Here is a 14211-nt window from a genome sequence, read left to right on the forward strand (position 1 = left end):
AAAATAAAATCTGATTCCAGAACAAAGGAAGCTGTTTCTGGGGATTTCTTGAGCCATAGTCAGATTCTTCCTGGAGAATGATCTCTGAATCAAGCAGTCTTTGACAAGGTAGTAGCCTGCTGGGGCCGCCCAGTTATCAGCTTGATCACAATAAGACACAATGCTAAGATTTATTCTCCCTGTTTCCTCAAGACAATAATTTCAGAAGTTTTTATTTAAAGAAGGATATCCTCCTCCAGAAGGTACTACTGTCCACTCAAGTAGGTTTTTTCAACTTCCTGCACTGAAAAGTTGGAGGCTTTGTCAGCACAGACTTGTAATGCTTGCTAAGTTGAAATCTCTTAGTAGTCTTTTCTGTAAGTGGGCCGTTTGGGGTGCAAGCTTCTCATTTTCCCTCCCTACAGTTGACTTAAGATTTCTATGTGTGTGCTGCCTGGAACTAGAAGGAAAGTCGGAATTTTACCTGTAAATATTGTTTCCTTCAGGTCCTTTAAGACAGCACACAATATCCCCTCCCAATATTTTTTTTTCTGTTGGGCAATGCAATGTTTATGATCTCTTTATTATTACACAAAGGTACTGGGGGAGGAGAGTGTCTTTTGTACTCCCTGTTCTGTGGGGAAAGGGAAGCTATTGTTCTCTGTGTGTACTACCTTAAGGGATCTGATAGAAACAAGACTTACAGGTAAAAATCAAACTTTATTTTCCATAAGATGCTTTAAAAATTTGTGGTGGTGTGGCCTTCTGATCTATACAGGTCTGGCATCTCCATATAACTATGCATATTTAGAAGTGGCATACTTGAATACTAAACAAATCTCTTTAGGGAAGCACAAAAATGGATACTATAGTGCAGTACCCTTAAATTTGTATATTAAAGTGCCAAGTGCAACACACTTGCTGTGGTAATTACGTGAAACTTGTTTAAAAAGTGCCATGTGCTGTAGACTCTTCAAGTAAGTTACACCAGGGATGGTAAATCAGCCCACCTATGGTGAAATTGCATACTTACCAGATTTTCAAAGTATGTACATATCAAGCAAATTGGTGCTGACTCCAAGGTGTCCTTGAGTATTCACACATTGTTCATAAAAAGAAGAAATATATGGTAGTGCAGATGTATTTATTTAAGATGAATGAACAGATGAATGAAATTGAGAACGTGGTACAATTAAAACTGCTCCTGATCCTTAACGCATTTCACGTGGAACACCACGCTTCTTCAGAAGGAAAATTACTAACCCCACCCTCACTCCAAGAAAAATAGAAAAATTCAGGCTTAATTTACTTATGGTAAACTATTTGTGGCAGCATTTGCATATTCAATTATATGGCTAATCATAAGCAAATATGTAAATATTGCCAGGGCCGGTCTTACCAACTGTGGGGCCCAATTGGAACCATTTTGGCAGGGCCCCTTTGATGTAATTTTGCAGTCTGCCACAGGGTTCTAGGGCTGAGATAGCAAATAGTGTCTGCTTTTCCCTCTGTTCAAGTGACTGCTGCCAGTTGGGGTTGGGGCAAATTTTAGTTACTAGTGTAAAATGTGTGTGCAGCACCATGGATTATGTATAAAAAAATTAATGCATGTTACTCAGTTTTATTTTCATGGCGCAACTGCATACTCAGCATATACATTTTCATAGTAAACACATGATGCATCTTTAAAGAACTACCCTCATACCTTCCTGCTCTATGGTACAGAGAAATGCTGGTATTAATTTATGGAATCTCTTTGTAAAGGTTATAAACAAACTTAGGGGGACTGTTCCTGCTGAATTGTGCTTAGTACAGGGGAATTCCTATTCTGCCATAGTTTTATGGGATCTCTCTGTACAGACTATAAGCAAACGTAGTGGACTGTTCCACTTTAAGAATGGCTTGGATGATTTTTTGGACAGACATAATATTAAAGGCTATTGTGATACTAAACTCTATAGTTAATATAGGTATGGGTATATAGAATTTTAATTAAAAGTAGGGAGGGGTGTGTGTATGGATGCTGGGTTTTCATTTGGAGGGGTTGAACTTGATGGACTTTGTCTTTTTTCAACCCAATTTAACTATGTAACTAACTATGTAACTATGTTCCTGCTGAATTGTGCTTAGTACAGGGGAATACCTATACTGCCATAGTTGTATGGGATGTCTCTGTACAGACTTTGAGCAAACTTAGGGACTGTTCCTGCTGAATTGTGCTTAGTACAGGGGAATACCTATGCTGCCATAGTTTTATGGGATCTCTCTGCACAGACTATGAGCAAACTTAGGCGGCTGTTCCTGCTGAATTGTGCTTAGTATAGGGGAATACCTATAGGGATAAACATTCAGCAACAGTTGGTGCAAACTACTAAATAGCTGACCTCTCAGAAACTCCCATGGCAATATGTAATAGATGTTTTTAATTTTGATTTCCCTCTTTGAAACTATTTGTTTTATAAAATTGTTATATTTTGTCATTTTCTTGGCTGGAAAACAACAAAGTAATTAAAATTGTGAGGAGAAGCTTGGGTGAGGGTTATAGCTGGCAACTACCCTTGAATATTAGTTTTATTTAATCAGTTACTTGGACATAATTATACAGAGGAATATTCGATACAAATTTGTGAACAGATGTGCAAAGCGTACCATGCCCTGCATAGATAACAGCACATAGATAGCTAGAATCTCAGCTGCCATAAAGCATGGCAGGACTGCTGCTTTTTTGGTGTTAATGTTCCAGAAATGCTGCTTGAAGTGGGCTGCAGATAGTAATGTGCACCACTGAGGCAGAATACTTTTAATAAGACAATTAGAATAGTATGTATAGGTAATTAAAACACAATCTCCAAAAGTCCATGAATATCTTCCCTATCAAATGTGATTCCATGCACAGGCACTTTTAACCCCTGTATCAAGAGCCTCCTCTCTAGTGATCTTAAGAGTTAACTGTTTCTGACTTTGAAATTACTCAGCCCTTGTCTCTTTGCTATGAAATTTCTTTTTCTCTTTTCTCTGCTGGATGTCTAGAAAGCTAAAAATTTTGTCAGAAGGTGCATTGTAGTAGATACAAAATGCAGTTTCCTCCACTGTGTAGTGTAGAGCAATAAGCAGTATCTGTAAAGATTCCTTACAAGAATAAACTATGCCATGAAGCCTAGCAGAGGACTGCAGCACAACCTACCTCAGCTATAACAGAAAAGACCCTTGAGTTAGGAAAGCAAGACCCCCTGGTCCTCAACAAACTGCAGGGGCAGGACCTGAGATGCAGGCAGAGTAGAACGCAGCACAGGACAGAGGTTATCATACAGCCCGCCTCGTCCACTCCTCCTGTCTCAACCAGCCTGGGCTGTAGCAGGGGAAACTTCGGCAAGTAACAGGACACCAGTCTCATCTCGCAAGAACATGAAGGAAAGAGCCGAACAGCCAGTAAAAGGACCCGAACTGCAGGGGAAAATGCTGAGTCGGCGCAAGTTCCGGACATAAAAAGAACTATCCGGCACAATGGAAAAGCCCAGTGGAAAGCTCCTTATCTGAGCTGCTGTGCGGGGCCCCCGTGGGTGCGGGGCCCGATTGGGCCCAATAGGTCCAATTGGCCTAAGGCCGGCCCTGAATATTGCAAGGGAACTGCTCTCCCTAATGTTAGCAACTAAACCGTAAACTACGGACCTACCTATATTGAAACCATTTTACAATAAGGCTAGGAGCCCCCATGCCAACCAACCATGCCCCAAACGAGGGGCACACCCAAGTCCCAAAAACACAAATGTTGAAGAAAGTTAAAATTGAAAAAAGTTAAAAAGCTGCCAAGTCTATGTCTTTGTTTAAGCCACGAGGCTGTAAACTATTCAGCTCAAAAATCCAAAAAGACTATCTTTGTCTCAGCCTTATTAATCTGTCTCCCCCTTTAAAACTGGCAGGTATTTGTTCAAGAACTAAAAACATTGTACCCTTAGGATCACTATTGTGGCTCTCTTTATAATGTCTGGAAACACTTTGGTTCATTTTAGCTATGTGGATGTGCTCACAGAGTCTCCTTCCTACATTTCTTTTGGTTCTACCCACATACATTTTTTTGCAAGGACATAAAATCAAATATACAACATAAATAGAGGAACAATTAGTAAAAATGTCTATTCTAGGAAGCTCATTGCTTATATATTTTTTGTAACAAACAAGGGAAAGTTGTGCTCACCGCTATTTTTTAAAACCATTAGGCGGGGGTGCAATGAGGCTGTGACCACAAAATACATATAGTCAAATACAAGAGTCGTCTGCACTCAACCCATTATCAATATATTTAAGACAGCGACATTTTGTGCATACTGCTACTAAAAAATGCCTTACCCTTTAAACAAAACAGGGATTGTTTGTCCATATATTGCAATATATTTAAGCTAGCCAACTACGTCAAAGTCATCCCATATCTGGCCAGTCCTATGCTCAATTTTTTTTAAAAAAAATCTTTATTTTTTGACAAGCAAAAAAGATATTACAGCAATTGCACATAGTCAACCAAGACATAGCCAGTAGGTTAACATTTTAAAAACACATTACGTTTGTTGCTACTAAAATTATTATTACTTGCACATGAATAAAAAATCATAAATGTAGGCTAAGCAATGTATCCTTTCATAAATCAAACAGATCTGTCTTCGGTACGCTGCCAGTAATATACAATCTTAGTATAGTGCAATCTGATCAAAGAACATATAAAGGGGGGTAAGAAAAGGGGATAAAGGGGGGGAAACAATCCAAGCTTATCAATACACTCTGAAAAAGCAATGAATCATAGTAGAAAGTGAACAGTGTGACATTATAAATACAGTTTAGGCAAACTAAGTACCAAATGAGGCAAACAAATGCAGAAAATAGCAGACAAGGATTGAACTAAGAGGTGGCCCTGTCATGGTCTTGCAGAGAGCAGCCAACTAGGCAACCGGGTCTAGCCCCTTCCATATAGTGAGTCCACGGCAACCCAGTGTTTCCGAATAGCTGTTTGGGTTACTGCATGGATCTCTTCAAACTTTCGAATCTCATCCATTTCCGCCCACCATTCAGAGATAGTAGGCACCAAAGGAGATTTCCATTTGCGTGGAATCAGCATTTTTGCAGCATTCAATGCATATTGAACCAAAGATTTATTGTAGAGGGATGTTGAAATGTTATTGTGGTGCAGCAATACCGCTGCCGCCATCATCTCGATCTCCAGATTAAGCTGATCCTTGCAAATAGACAGAATCAGCGTCCAGTATTTCTGAATTTCTGTACAGTCCCATAAAATATGGAGCAATGTGCCCCGACCAAGTCCACAACGCCAGCAAATGTCCGAGACCCCTGGGAAGATTTTGTTCAATTTAGTAGGGGTATTGTACCATCTCGTCAGGATCTTATAATTGCTTTCCAAGATGCGGCAACTCCTAGGACCAGTACAGGATTTAAGGATCATCTCTTCTTGTACCTGCTCAGAAAATGGATGATTAAGGTCGTGGCCCCATTTAGCAAGATGTGGTTGTGGAGGCAGTCGCTCATCAGTACCTTTTAAGAGTATCCGGTAGATGGATGAGATGTTACGTCTGGCCGGAGCTGCTTGACAACACAGGGATTCAAATGTTGTCAAAATAGAAGTGCCCAAGGTCAGCGGGAGCTTAGGGCGAATAAAACTCGCCAACTATTGGTAGCGAAAGAGTTCTGTCGCAGGTAAATGTAATAACTCTTTGAGTTACACCCAATGGGGTAGAATTCCTTTGGATGGAAAATTTGTGTTATTGTGCCTTGTTGCCAAAGAGACAGATAGCCCTTAGACATACCAGGAGGAAAGTCAGCATTATGCGTAAGAGGGGTCAGCAGGGATTTTGTCGACATAAGACCATTCCGTGTCTTGAGCATATCCCAAACATTGAGGGCATAAGTAGAAAGGTGATGTTGTGAATCAGTGTTTCGATGCTTCGGAGAAAGCCAAGGATGAAGTTGCAGAGGCTGTGCTGAAAAGGTTTGTTCTATAGAGACCCAAGCTTTAGAGTAGCCATGGTAAGTCCAATCCAAAATCCTTAGCAAAACACTTTCTTGATGATACTTGCTGAAATCCGGTAAACCAGTACCCCCTTTAGTTTTAGGGCGCGTAAGAATTTCGAGTTTTATCCGAGGGCTTTTGTTATTCCACACAAAGTTCCGGATCAAGGAGTTCAAAAGTTTGAAGAAATCGAGCGGAGGTTTCATCGGAAGGGCCTGAAACACATATAACAATCGTGGCAGAATATTCATTTTTACTGTATTATCTCTGCCAAACCATGACAAAGCCTTACCGGACCAATCACTCAAGTCACTCTTGATAGTCTGTAACAAAAAAAGGTAATTAATCCGAGCCCAATCTGTAAAATTCGGAGTCAAGTGTATACCCAAATATACAAGTTTATCTTTTGCCCATTTAAAGGGAAACTGATCCCTAAATGCCATGAAAGTAGTATGAGATAAGCTGATGTTAAGTGCGCTTGACTTATCATAATTTATTTTAAAATCGCTTAATCTGCTAAAATGTTTTATTTCAAGTAACAAATTGGGCAGCGTAACAATAGGTTGTGTAAGCGTGAATAGCAAATCATCAGCGTATGCACATATTTTGTGTTGTACCTTGCCATCTGAAATACCATGGATATTAGGATTAGTTCTTATTTTACACAATAGAGGCTACAAAGATAATATGAACAGAAGTGGCAATAATGGGCACCCCTGCCTGGTACCATTATGAAGTGAGACAGATTCTGAGAGAGAGTTATTTATCTTGATTTTAGCAGACAATTTAGTGTATAGGGACATGATCCATTTCATAACATTCGGGCCTATGCCTATATACCGAAGACAGTGGAACATATAACCCCATCTTACCCTGTCAAACGCCTTTTCGGCATCGGTGGACAGGAGAAAGAGGGGGACTCGATGCTTCTTAGCCAAAGCAATAATATTACCAATTTTTTTCAAATTATCTCTTGCTTCCCTGAGAGGGAGAAACCCCGCTTGATCCAAGTGTTTCAGTTGAGCTAAACCAGGTTTGAGACGTGTTGCTATGATTTTGGACATTAATTTGACATCATTATTAATTAAAGAAATCGGCCTGTAACTGGTGGGGGAAGCAGGGTCCTTTCCTTTTTTAAGTATAAGGCTAATATGTGCCTGTAGTGAAGTGGGAGACCAGAAATGTCCCTTGCTGATCGCATTATATGCTCTAGTAAGCGGAAGGATTATATGTGGCATTAAGATTTTGTAAAAAGACATCGAAAATCCATCAGGCCCTGGGCATTTTCCTGCAGAAGTATCCTTGATAGCTTGTTCCAATTCTAAAGCTGTGATGTCATTTTCTATAGACTGTAGCCGTCAGGATCCCCTTTTAACATGTTAGAAGACTCTAAATAGTCTACATAAGGATCAACTGGGGCAGCGTTGGATTGAGGGGAGGGGCCGTGATGCGTGTCATGAATATTATATAAATCTCGATAAAAGTCCACCAAAACGTTATGAATTCCCTTGGGTGAATTGTGTAAATAACCTTTGGGGTCTTTCAGATGGAAAATATGATTTTTGTGTTCTTTAGCTTTGAAAACTCTAGCTAGCAAACGGCTGCACTTATTACCATGATCATAATATAATTTGCGAAGAGCAAAAGCAGCACGGTCTGTCTCTGCTTGTATTAGTGTCTTAAGTTCTAATCTAACCTGCGTCAGTTCAGTTAGTAATTGAGGCGTCTGTGAGGCTTTATGGGCTGTATCAATTCGCTAAAGTTTCTGTATTAATTCTAGTTTCTTTTTAGTTTTATCACGTTTAAGTCTTGCGCCAAATTATATCAATCAGGATAACCCTTATATAGCATTTATATGCCTCCCATTCCAGAATAGCATTAGTGGCCGTGTTAACATTTAGTTGAAAATATTCTTTTGTGTTCGTGGTCAAACTTTTTAACACCTCTGGATTCTGCAGAAGGCTACCATTCAATTTCCATGAGAATTGCTTTGCATTGGAGGTGGATAGTGAAATACTTAAAAACACAAAAGCATGGTCAGACCATGCAATCGGACCTATGTCTGTATGAATAATACTGTCTAGAGAGTCATGAGAAAGCAGAATATAGTCAATCCGACTATGAGTATTTTGGCTGTGAGAATAGTGTGTGTAGTCCTTAACCGTTGGGTTGACTACTCTCAATCCATCCACCACTCGTAGAGAATGCAATTGAGTCTTAAGTTTTTTAATTTGTTTGAATGGTAGAGAGGATTTACCTGAAGAGCAGTCAATTCCAGGGTCCAATGGGGTATTTAAATCCCCACCTATAAATAAAGTGCCTTCTGCAAATCCCAAAAGCCTGGTATAGATCCGTTCCATAGTAATGCTCTGCTCCTTATTCGTCAGGTAAATGGAGGCAAAGGTATATTTGTTAGAATGGATGGTCCCTTTAACAAAGGTGTAGTTACCTAATGTATCCGACTCAGTACCCACAATTTGAAATTCTAAGTTAGTTGCCAACACAATCGCAGTGCCTCTAACTTTAGTGGCCTGTGGAGTGCTGTGAAAAATTTGAGAAAAACGGGAGTCATACCACTTTGGCACATGATTCGCCTTAAAATGTGTTTCCTGTAACAATGCAACGTGAACATTTTTAGCTTTCATCTCTTGTAACAATGCCTTCCTCTTCCAAGGTGAATTAAGCCCATTAGTATTAATCGTATAGAGGTTCAGTGTCTGTTTGCGTTTCAGTGGGATGGAAGTAGGAGTGCTAGGAATCATTGTAGTATTACCTATAAGCCTCGATAGGGATTAAATAACTATCTCCAATAGGGAGAAAAAATTCCAAATGGAAACTATAATACAAAAAGAAAAAATAACCACAGGGAGACCCTAGGGTCTGCCTTTTCGGACAGTACGTGTGGTGTATGGAGTTACCTCCTTGAGGGGTGTCAGAGGTGTAGGAGTTTAACTATAATCAAAATATATCATAACTATAGTAGAGTCTCATGCATAAAAGTAGATTGATCCTGCCGCTAAAAATTAAGAGTAAATGGGGAAATGTAGGCATATGGGGTCTAATAACTTCAGCAATCTGACAGCAAGTCGTTATAAATCCCCTTGCAAAAATAAGCCATAACATTCAAACCAGAAAGTCAATTTGCGCTTGAAGCTAGAACAACATCTTATGAGTGGGGTGCTGAGACACAGTAGAAAAATTGTAATTCTATAGGGGCACATCCTGAAAGCCTGCAAAGGGGAGAATACAAAAGATAAAGAGGGAGTATAGGGAGGAGAAGGGAGGAAACAGAGGGGAGGAGAGGAGAAAGCAGTAGAAAGATAGAGAAGGGAAGGAAGAAAAAAAAAAGGGGGGGGGGAGGGGGAGAGAAAGATAAAAGTAGAAAACAGACAAAGGGCCCCGGGATGTGCTCCATGCAACCACATACAAAAACCACAACAGAAATAAGCATGACTTGTCTGGCTAAATACAAAACATTAACAATCAAAAGTATAAGCTAGCAACAACCCATAATATGATTGTAGAATCAACATTTACGATTGCCGTTTAGTGGTGGGAGTGCTCGGTAGCCGTGCAGGAGATTGAGTATTGAATCTTTTGCGCCATTGCCTGGAAGGGGTGCGCTCCCTCAGTTGAGAAGGAGTAGACAAACCGTCTGAAGCCATAGCCAATGGGTCATCATCAGAAGGAGCTAAAATATAGTTACGCCATTCCGAAACATCCGCAAGAGGAATGTCCAGCTGTTGACAAAATAAGGCAGCATCTACTGGATAGCGAAGAGCAAATATTTTGCCTCCATTGTGCGCCAAGAGGGCAAAGGCCACATTCCCTTAAAGAAGATGTAATTGGCTTTAGGAGGCGCCTTTGAGTAATGGTGGATGCGGCTAAATCTTGGTATAAATGAATGGTATTTTCTTCAAAGTGAATGCCATCTGCGTCCCTTGCTTTTTGTTAAATCCTTTCCTTAAGTTCGAAACGTGACAAACAACAAAGAACGTCTCTTTGTAAAATGTATAATTAAGCAATTGAATTCTTAATGAATCAGATGAAAATTGAGCGTAGGACTGGCCAGATATGGGATGACTTTGACGTAGTTGGCCAGCTTAAATATATTGCAATATATGGACAAACAATCCCTGTTTTGTTTAAAGGGTAAGGCATTTTTTAGTAGCAGTATGCACAAAATGTCTTAAATATATTGATAATGGGTTGAGTGCAGAGGACTCTTGTATTTGACTTTATATATTTTTTGGGCATAACATATGAGCAAGCACCACATCTATTCTTTTGACATTTGAAGGTGTCATGTCTTCTATATCCCCAAATCCTACATGGGGCTAACATATTTTGATGGTCTGTGCCCTCCTAAAGCACACCCTGGGTTTATCAATAGACAACTGGTTTAAAATGAGGTCTGCTGTAATCAAATGACAATGTTTTAAGATAATATTTTTGATATGTCCACCTGCTTCATTGTATCTGGTACAAAAAATCGTCCTTTTTTTTGGTTCTTCAGACCTGTGCTTGGCCTTAAATAAAATGTTCCTGTCTGTTTCAGGTTGCCGACTTGCATGCTGTTTGTATCTATCCCTTCCTATAGCCTTTCTCCTTGAACTTGGTTTCCAATATTTGACATTCTTCTATAAAATTCGACTCCCTGGAGCAGTTCTGCCTAGCCCTGAGGAACTGTTCCTTTGATATGTTCTTAACACAGCCCTTGAAGTGCCCACTGCTAGCATGCAATAGGCCATTCCTTTCAGTAGTTTTCCTGTATAGCTTACTTTCAACCTTTCCGTTCTGGATAAACAATGTGACAGCAAGATAATCTATTTTGTCCTTCCACACCTCTGCAGAAAATCTCAAATTAAAATCATTCTGATTGATAAATCAAATAAAATCCCTGGCGTTCTCAACATCCCCTTTTCATATAAACTCATTGTCAATGAAGCGAGTATAAAACACAATATTATCCTTATATTTTTTTCCGAATGTCCTCCCATACCCCTATATATATATATATATATATATATATATATATATATATATATATATATATATATATATATATATATATAAATTAGCGCGTTGCTGTTCCTTGCAATATCAAATTGAAAATAGGTATGTGTTACAATGTAATACCTGCAAGGGTATTGAATGTTAACTTTCTTTTCTTAGTTTTTCACCAACAGATTCCATCCCTTTAGCATGTGGAATACTGGTATATAGCAATGTAACATTAAAATGTTATCCAGACATAATCTTCCTCCCATTTAATATCCATTATTTTAGTTAGAAGATGGGTTGTGTCACGAAGATAGGACTCTTGATTGTGAACTATATCTTGTAAGTGGAAATCTACAAATTTTGAAAAATTACTAGTTAAAGACCCAATGCCTGAAATTATGGGTCTGCCGGGAGAGTTATTAAGGCATTTGTGTATTTTGGGGAGATGATAATATAGTGAATAAAGTACCCCCTCTTGTAAAATAAAAGGATATTATAAGTTTCCGAGGAGTTTCATGACCATATAAAAACATGAGGCCGAAAGCCGAGTGTTTTTATACAGGTCATGGAACTCCGAGGTAACTTATAATATCCTCATATTTTACAACTGGGGGTACTTTATTAATTATAATACACAAATTTTAGTGAGTCATGTGACAGAAATTACATCACTACTCACCGTTTATAACTGATGACATCACTACTCACCGTTTATAAGGATATAATTTACAAGATATTCATGGCTTTTGTGTATTATATATTGTTATTCTCCGGTTAAGTTTGTTCAAAGGATTGAACACCCCATCTTCCTTTTTCTTTTTCTCTTTTGCCTCTTTTAGCAGAAGTGTCAATTCCTTTATAAACCTATCCGTAGGGTTATGGTCTAATTTGCAATAGGTGGATGTATCAGTAAATTATAGCTACATTAACATAATCCTCCCTCTGCTGTATGACCACACACCCCCTTTGTCCAAGGGATTAATAATGATGGTATCATCTTTCATTAAATTATGTAGGGCCTTTTTTCTGCTCCTGTTACGTTATTTTTGATCTTCCAAGGTGCATTAAATAAAGCATTGATCTCATTTTGATGTATTTGATGTATTTTATTTACAGTTGCAAGGAACAAAAATGGGTAATAAGTTTGCGCCTTCATACGCTAATATATATATGGGGGTATGGGAAGACATCAACATTTGGAAAAATGTTCAATATAAGGAGAATATTGTGTTTTATACTTGCTTCATTGACAATTTGTTGTTTATATGGAAAGGGGATGTTAAGAGTGCCAGTGATTTTATTAGATTTATCAATCAGAATGATTTTAGATTTGAGATTTTCTGTAGAGGTGAGGAAGAACAAAATAGATTATCTTGATGTCATATTGTTTATGCAGAAAAGAAAGGTTGAAAGTACTGTAAACTATACAGGAAAGCAACTGATAGGAATGACCTATTGCATGCTAGCAGTGGGCACTTCAAGGGCTTTGTTAAGAACATACCAAATGGACAGTTCCTCAGGGCTAGGCGGAACTGCTTCAGGGAGTCAGATTTTTTAGAAGAATATCAAGTATTGGAAAACAGGTTCAAGGAGAAGGGCTATAGAGAGGAACGGATACAAACAGCACGCGAGTTGACATCTAAAACAGACAGGAACATTTTATTAAAGGCCAAACAAGGGTCTAAAGAATCAAATAAAAGGTAATTTTTTTGTACCAGATACAATGAAGCAGATGGACATATCAAAAATTTAATCTTAAAACATTGGCATTTGATTACAGCAGGCCCCATTTTAAACCAGTTGTCTATTGATAAACCCAGGGTGTGCTTTAGGAGGGCATGGACCATCAACACATGTTAGCCCCATCTAGGATTTTGGGGATATAGAAGACACCACAACACCACTTTGGTTTAAAAGGCACATTCAAATGTCAAAAGAATAGACGTGGGGCTTGCTCATATGTTATGCCCAAAAAATATATATAAGCAATGAGCTTCCTAGAATAGACATTTTTACTAATTGTTCCTCAATTTATGTTATATATTTGATCGTATGTCTGCTTCCCTACAGAGATTTGTTTTGCATTGGAGAATCCAGCAGAGTGGACCAGTGAAGGGCGGCTGCAATCAAGATTCTTTACACCAGTTGAAGATTTCTCAATTTTAGCGCTGAATGAACTTTGTTTGTATACCTGAATACAACTTACAGTACATAACATAACATAACAAATATGTTTATACTTTTCTATACTAACAAAAGATGTTAAATGTTTTAACTGATTTAGATCTATATACACTGTAGCTTAATATGAATGCAAAAGTGAATATAAATGCAGAAAGCCTTAGTTGTCCTAAAAACACAATAGAGCAGATTTATTTATTGTTTCCCAGCAGTTTGAAATGGAGCACAGAGTCCTGTAACAATATAATGCATATGAAAAAAAGGTTACAAAGTGGAAAAATGGCAGATTGTTTGGTTTTTGCACTTAGCTCTAGGGATGGCCTGATTTTTTTCATCTTTTTGGCCTTGTGTGACAAAAAAAAAGACGCGTCAAAAAAATTTTGCCACGTGACAAATTTTTTTTGACGCCCATAGACTTTAATGGGCGTCGGCGACATTTCACTGGTGGCGAGTTTTTGGGAAAGCAAAATGGGTCCAATTCGCCCATCCCTACTTAGCACCCTGTCTAACAAAAATGATCCCTTTTGTGTTTGCAAAATGCAGGTACAACTTCACATTTAGCCTGGGTTCCTTTGTTAATGTATTTTATTATCACTGTTATGTTCACAAAGTGAGATAAATAATACTTTGTCTAGTAAACCTAGACAAGGGAGATAACCTACTGGCTTCAGGAAATATATTTCTTACCATTTAAAATTGCAGAGGTTGGTGTTGTTCCAGAGAAGTTTAGAGTGGTGTTATGTCTCTCCTCATTTTTACCAGTGGCCCCTCCCTATCAGGCCCCTGTAACAAAATGCACACCATAACAAGAAAAAGAAGGCTATGTCTTGAAGTAGAGCTGTTTTTTAAAACTCTGCAACAGCACAGAAATATTTCAAATAGCATATGGCCAAAAATTAGTTGCTGCTCTCACTATCGTTATTTTGCTTGTTCTTACCCTAGTCATGCAATATATAGGATATGCAATTTCATTTGGAATTAGGGAAGTTTGAGAACAAACTTCAAGTTGGTTTAAATATAACATGTGAAATCAT

The sequence above is a fragment of the Xenopus laevis genome, chromosome 7S (genome assembly GCF_017654675.1).
Source record: "Xenopus laevis strain J_2021 chromosome 7S, Xenopus_laevis_v10.1, whole genome shotgun sequence".
NCBI lineage: Eukaryota > Metazoa > Chordata > Amphibia > Anura > Pipidae > Xenopus > Xenopus laevis.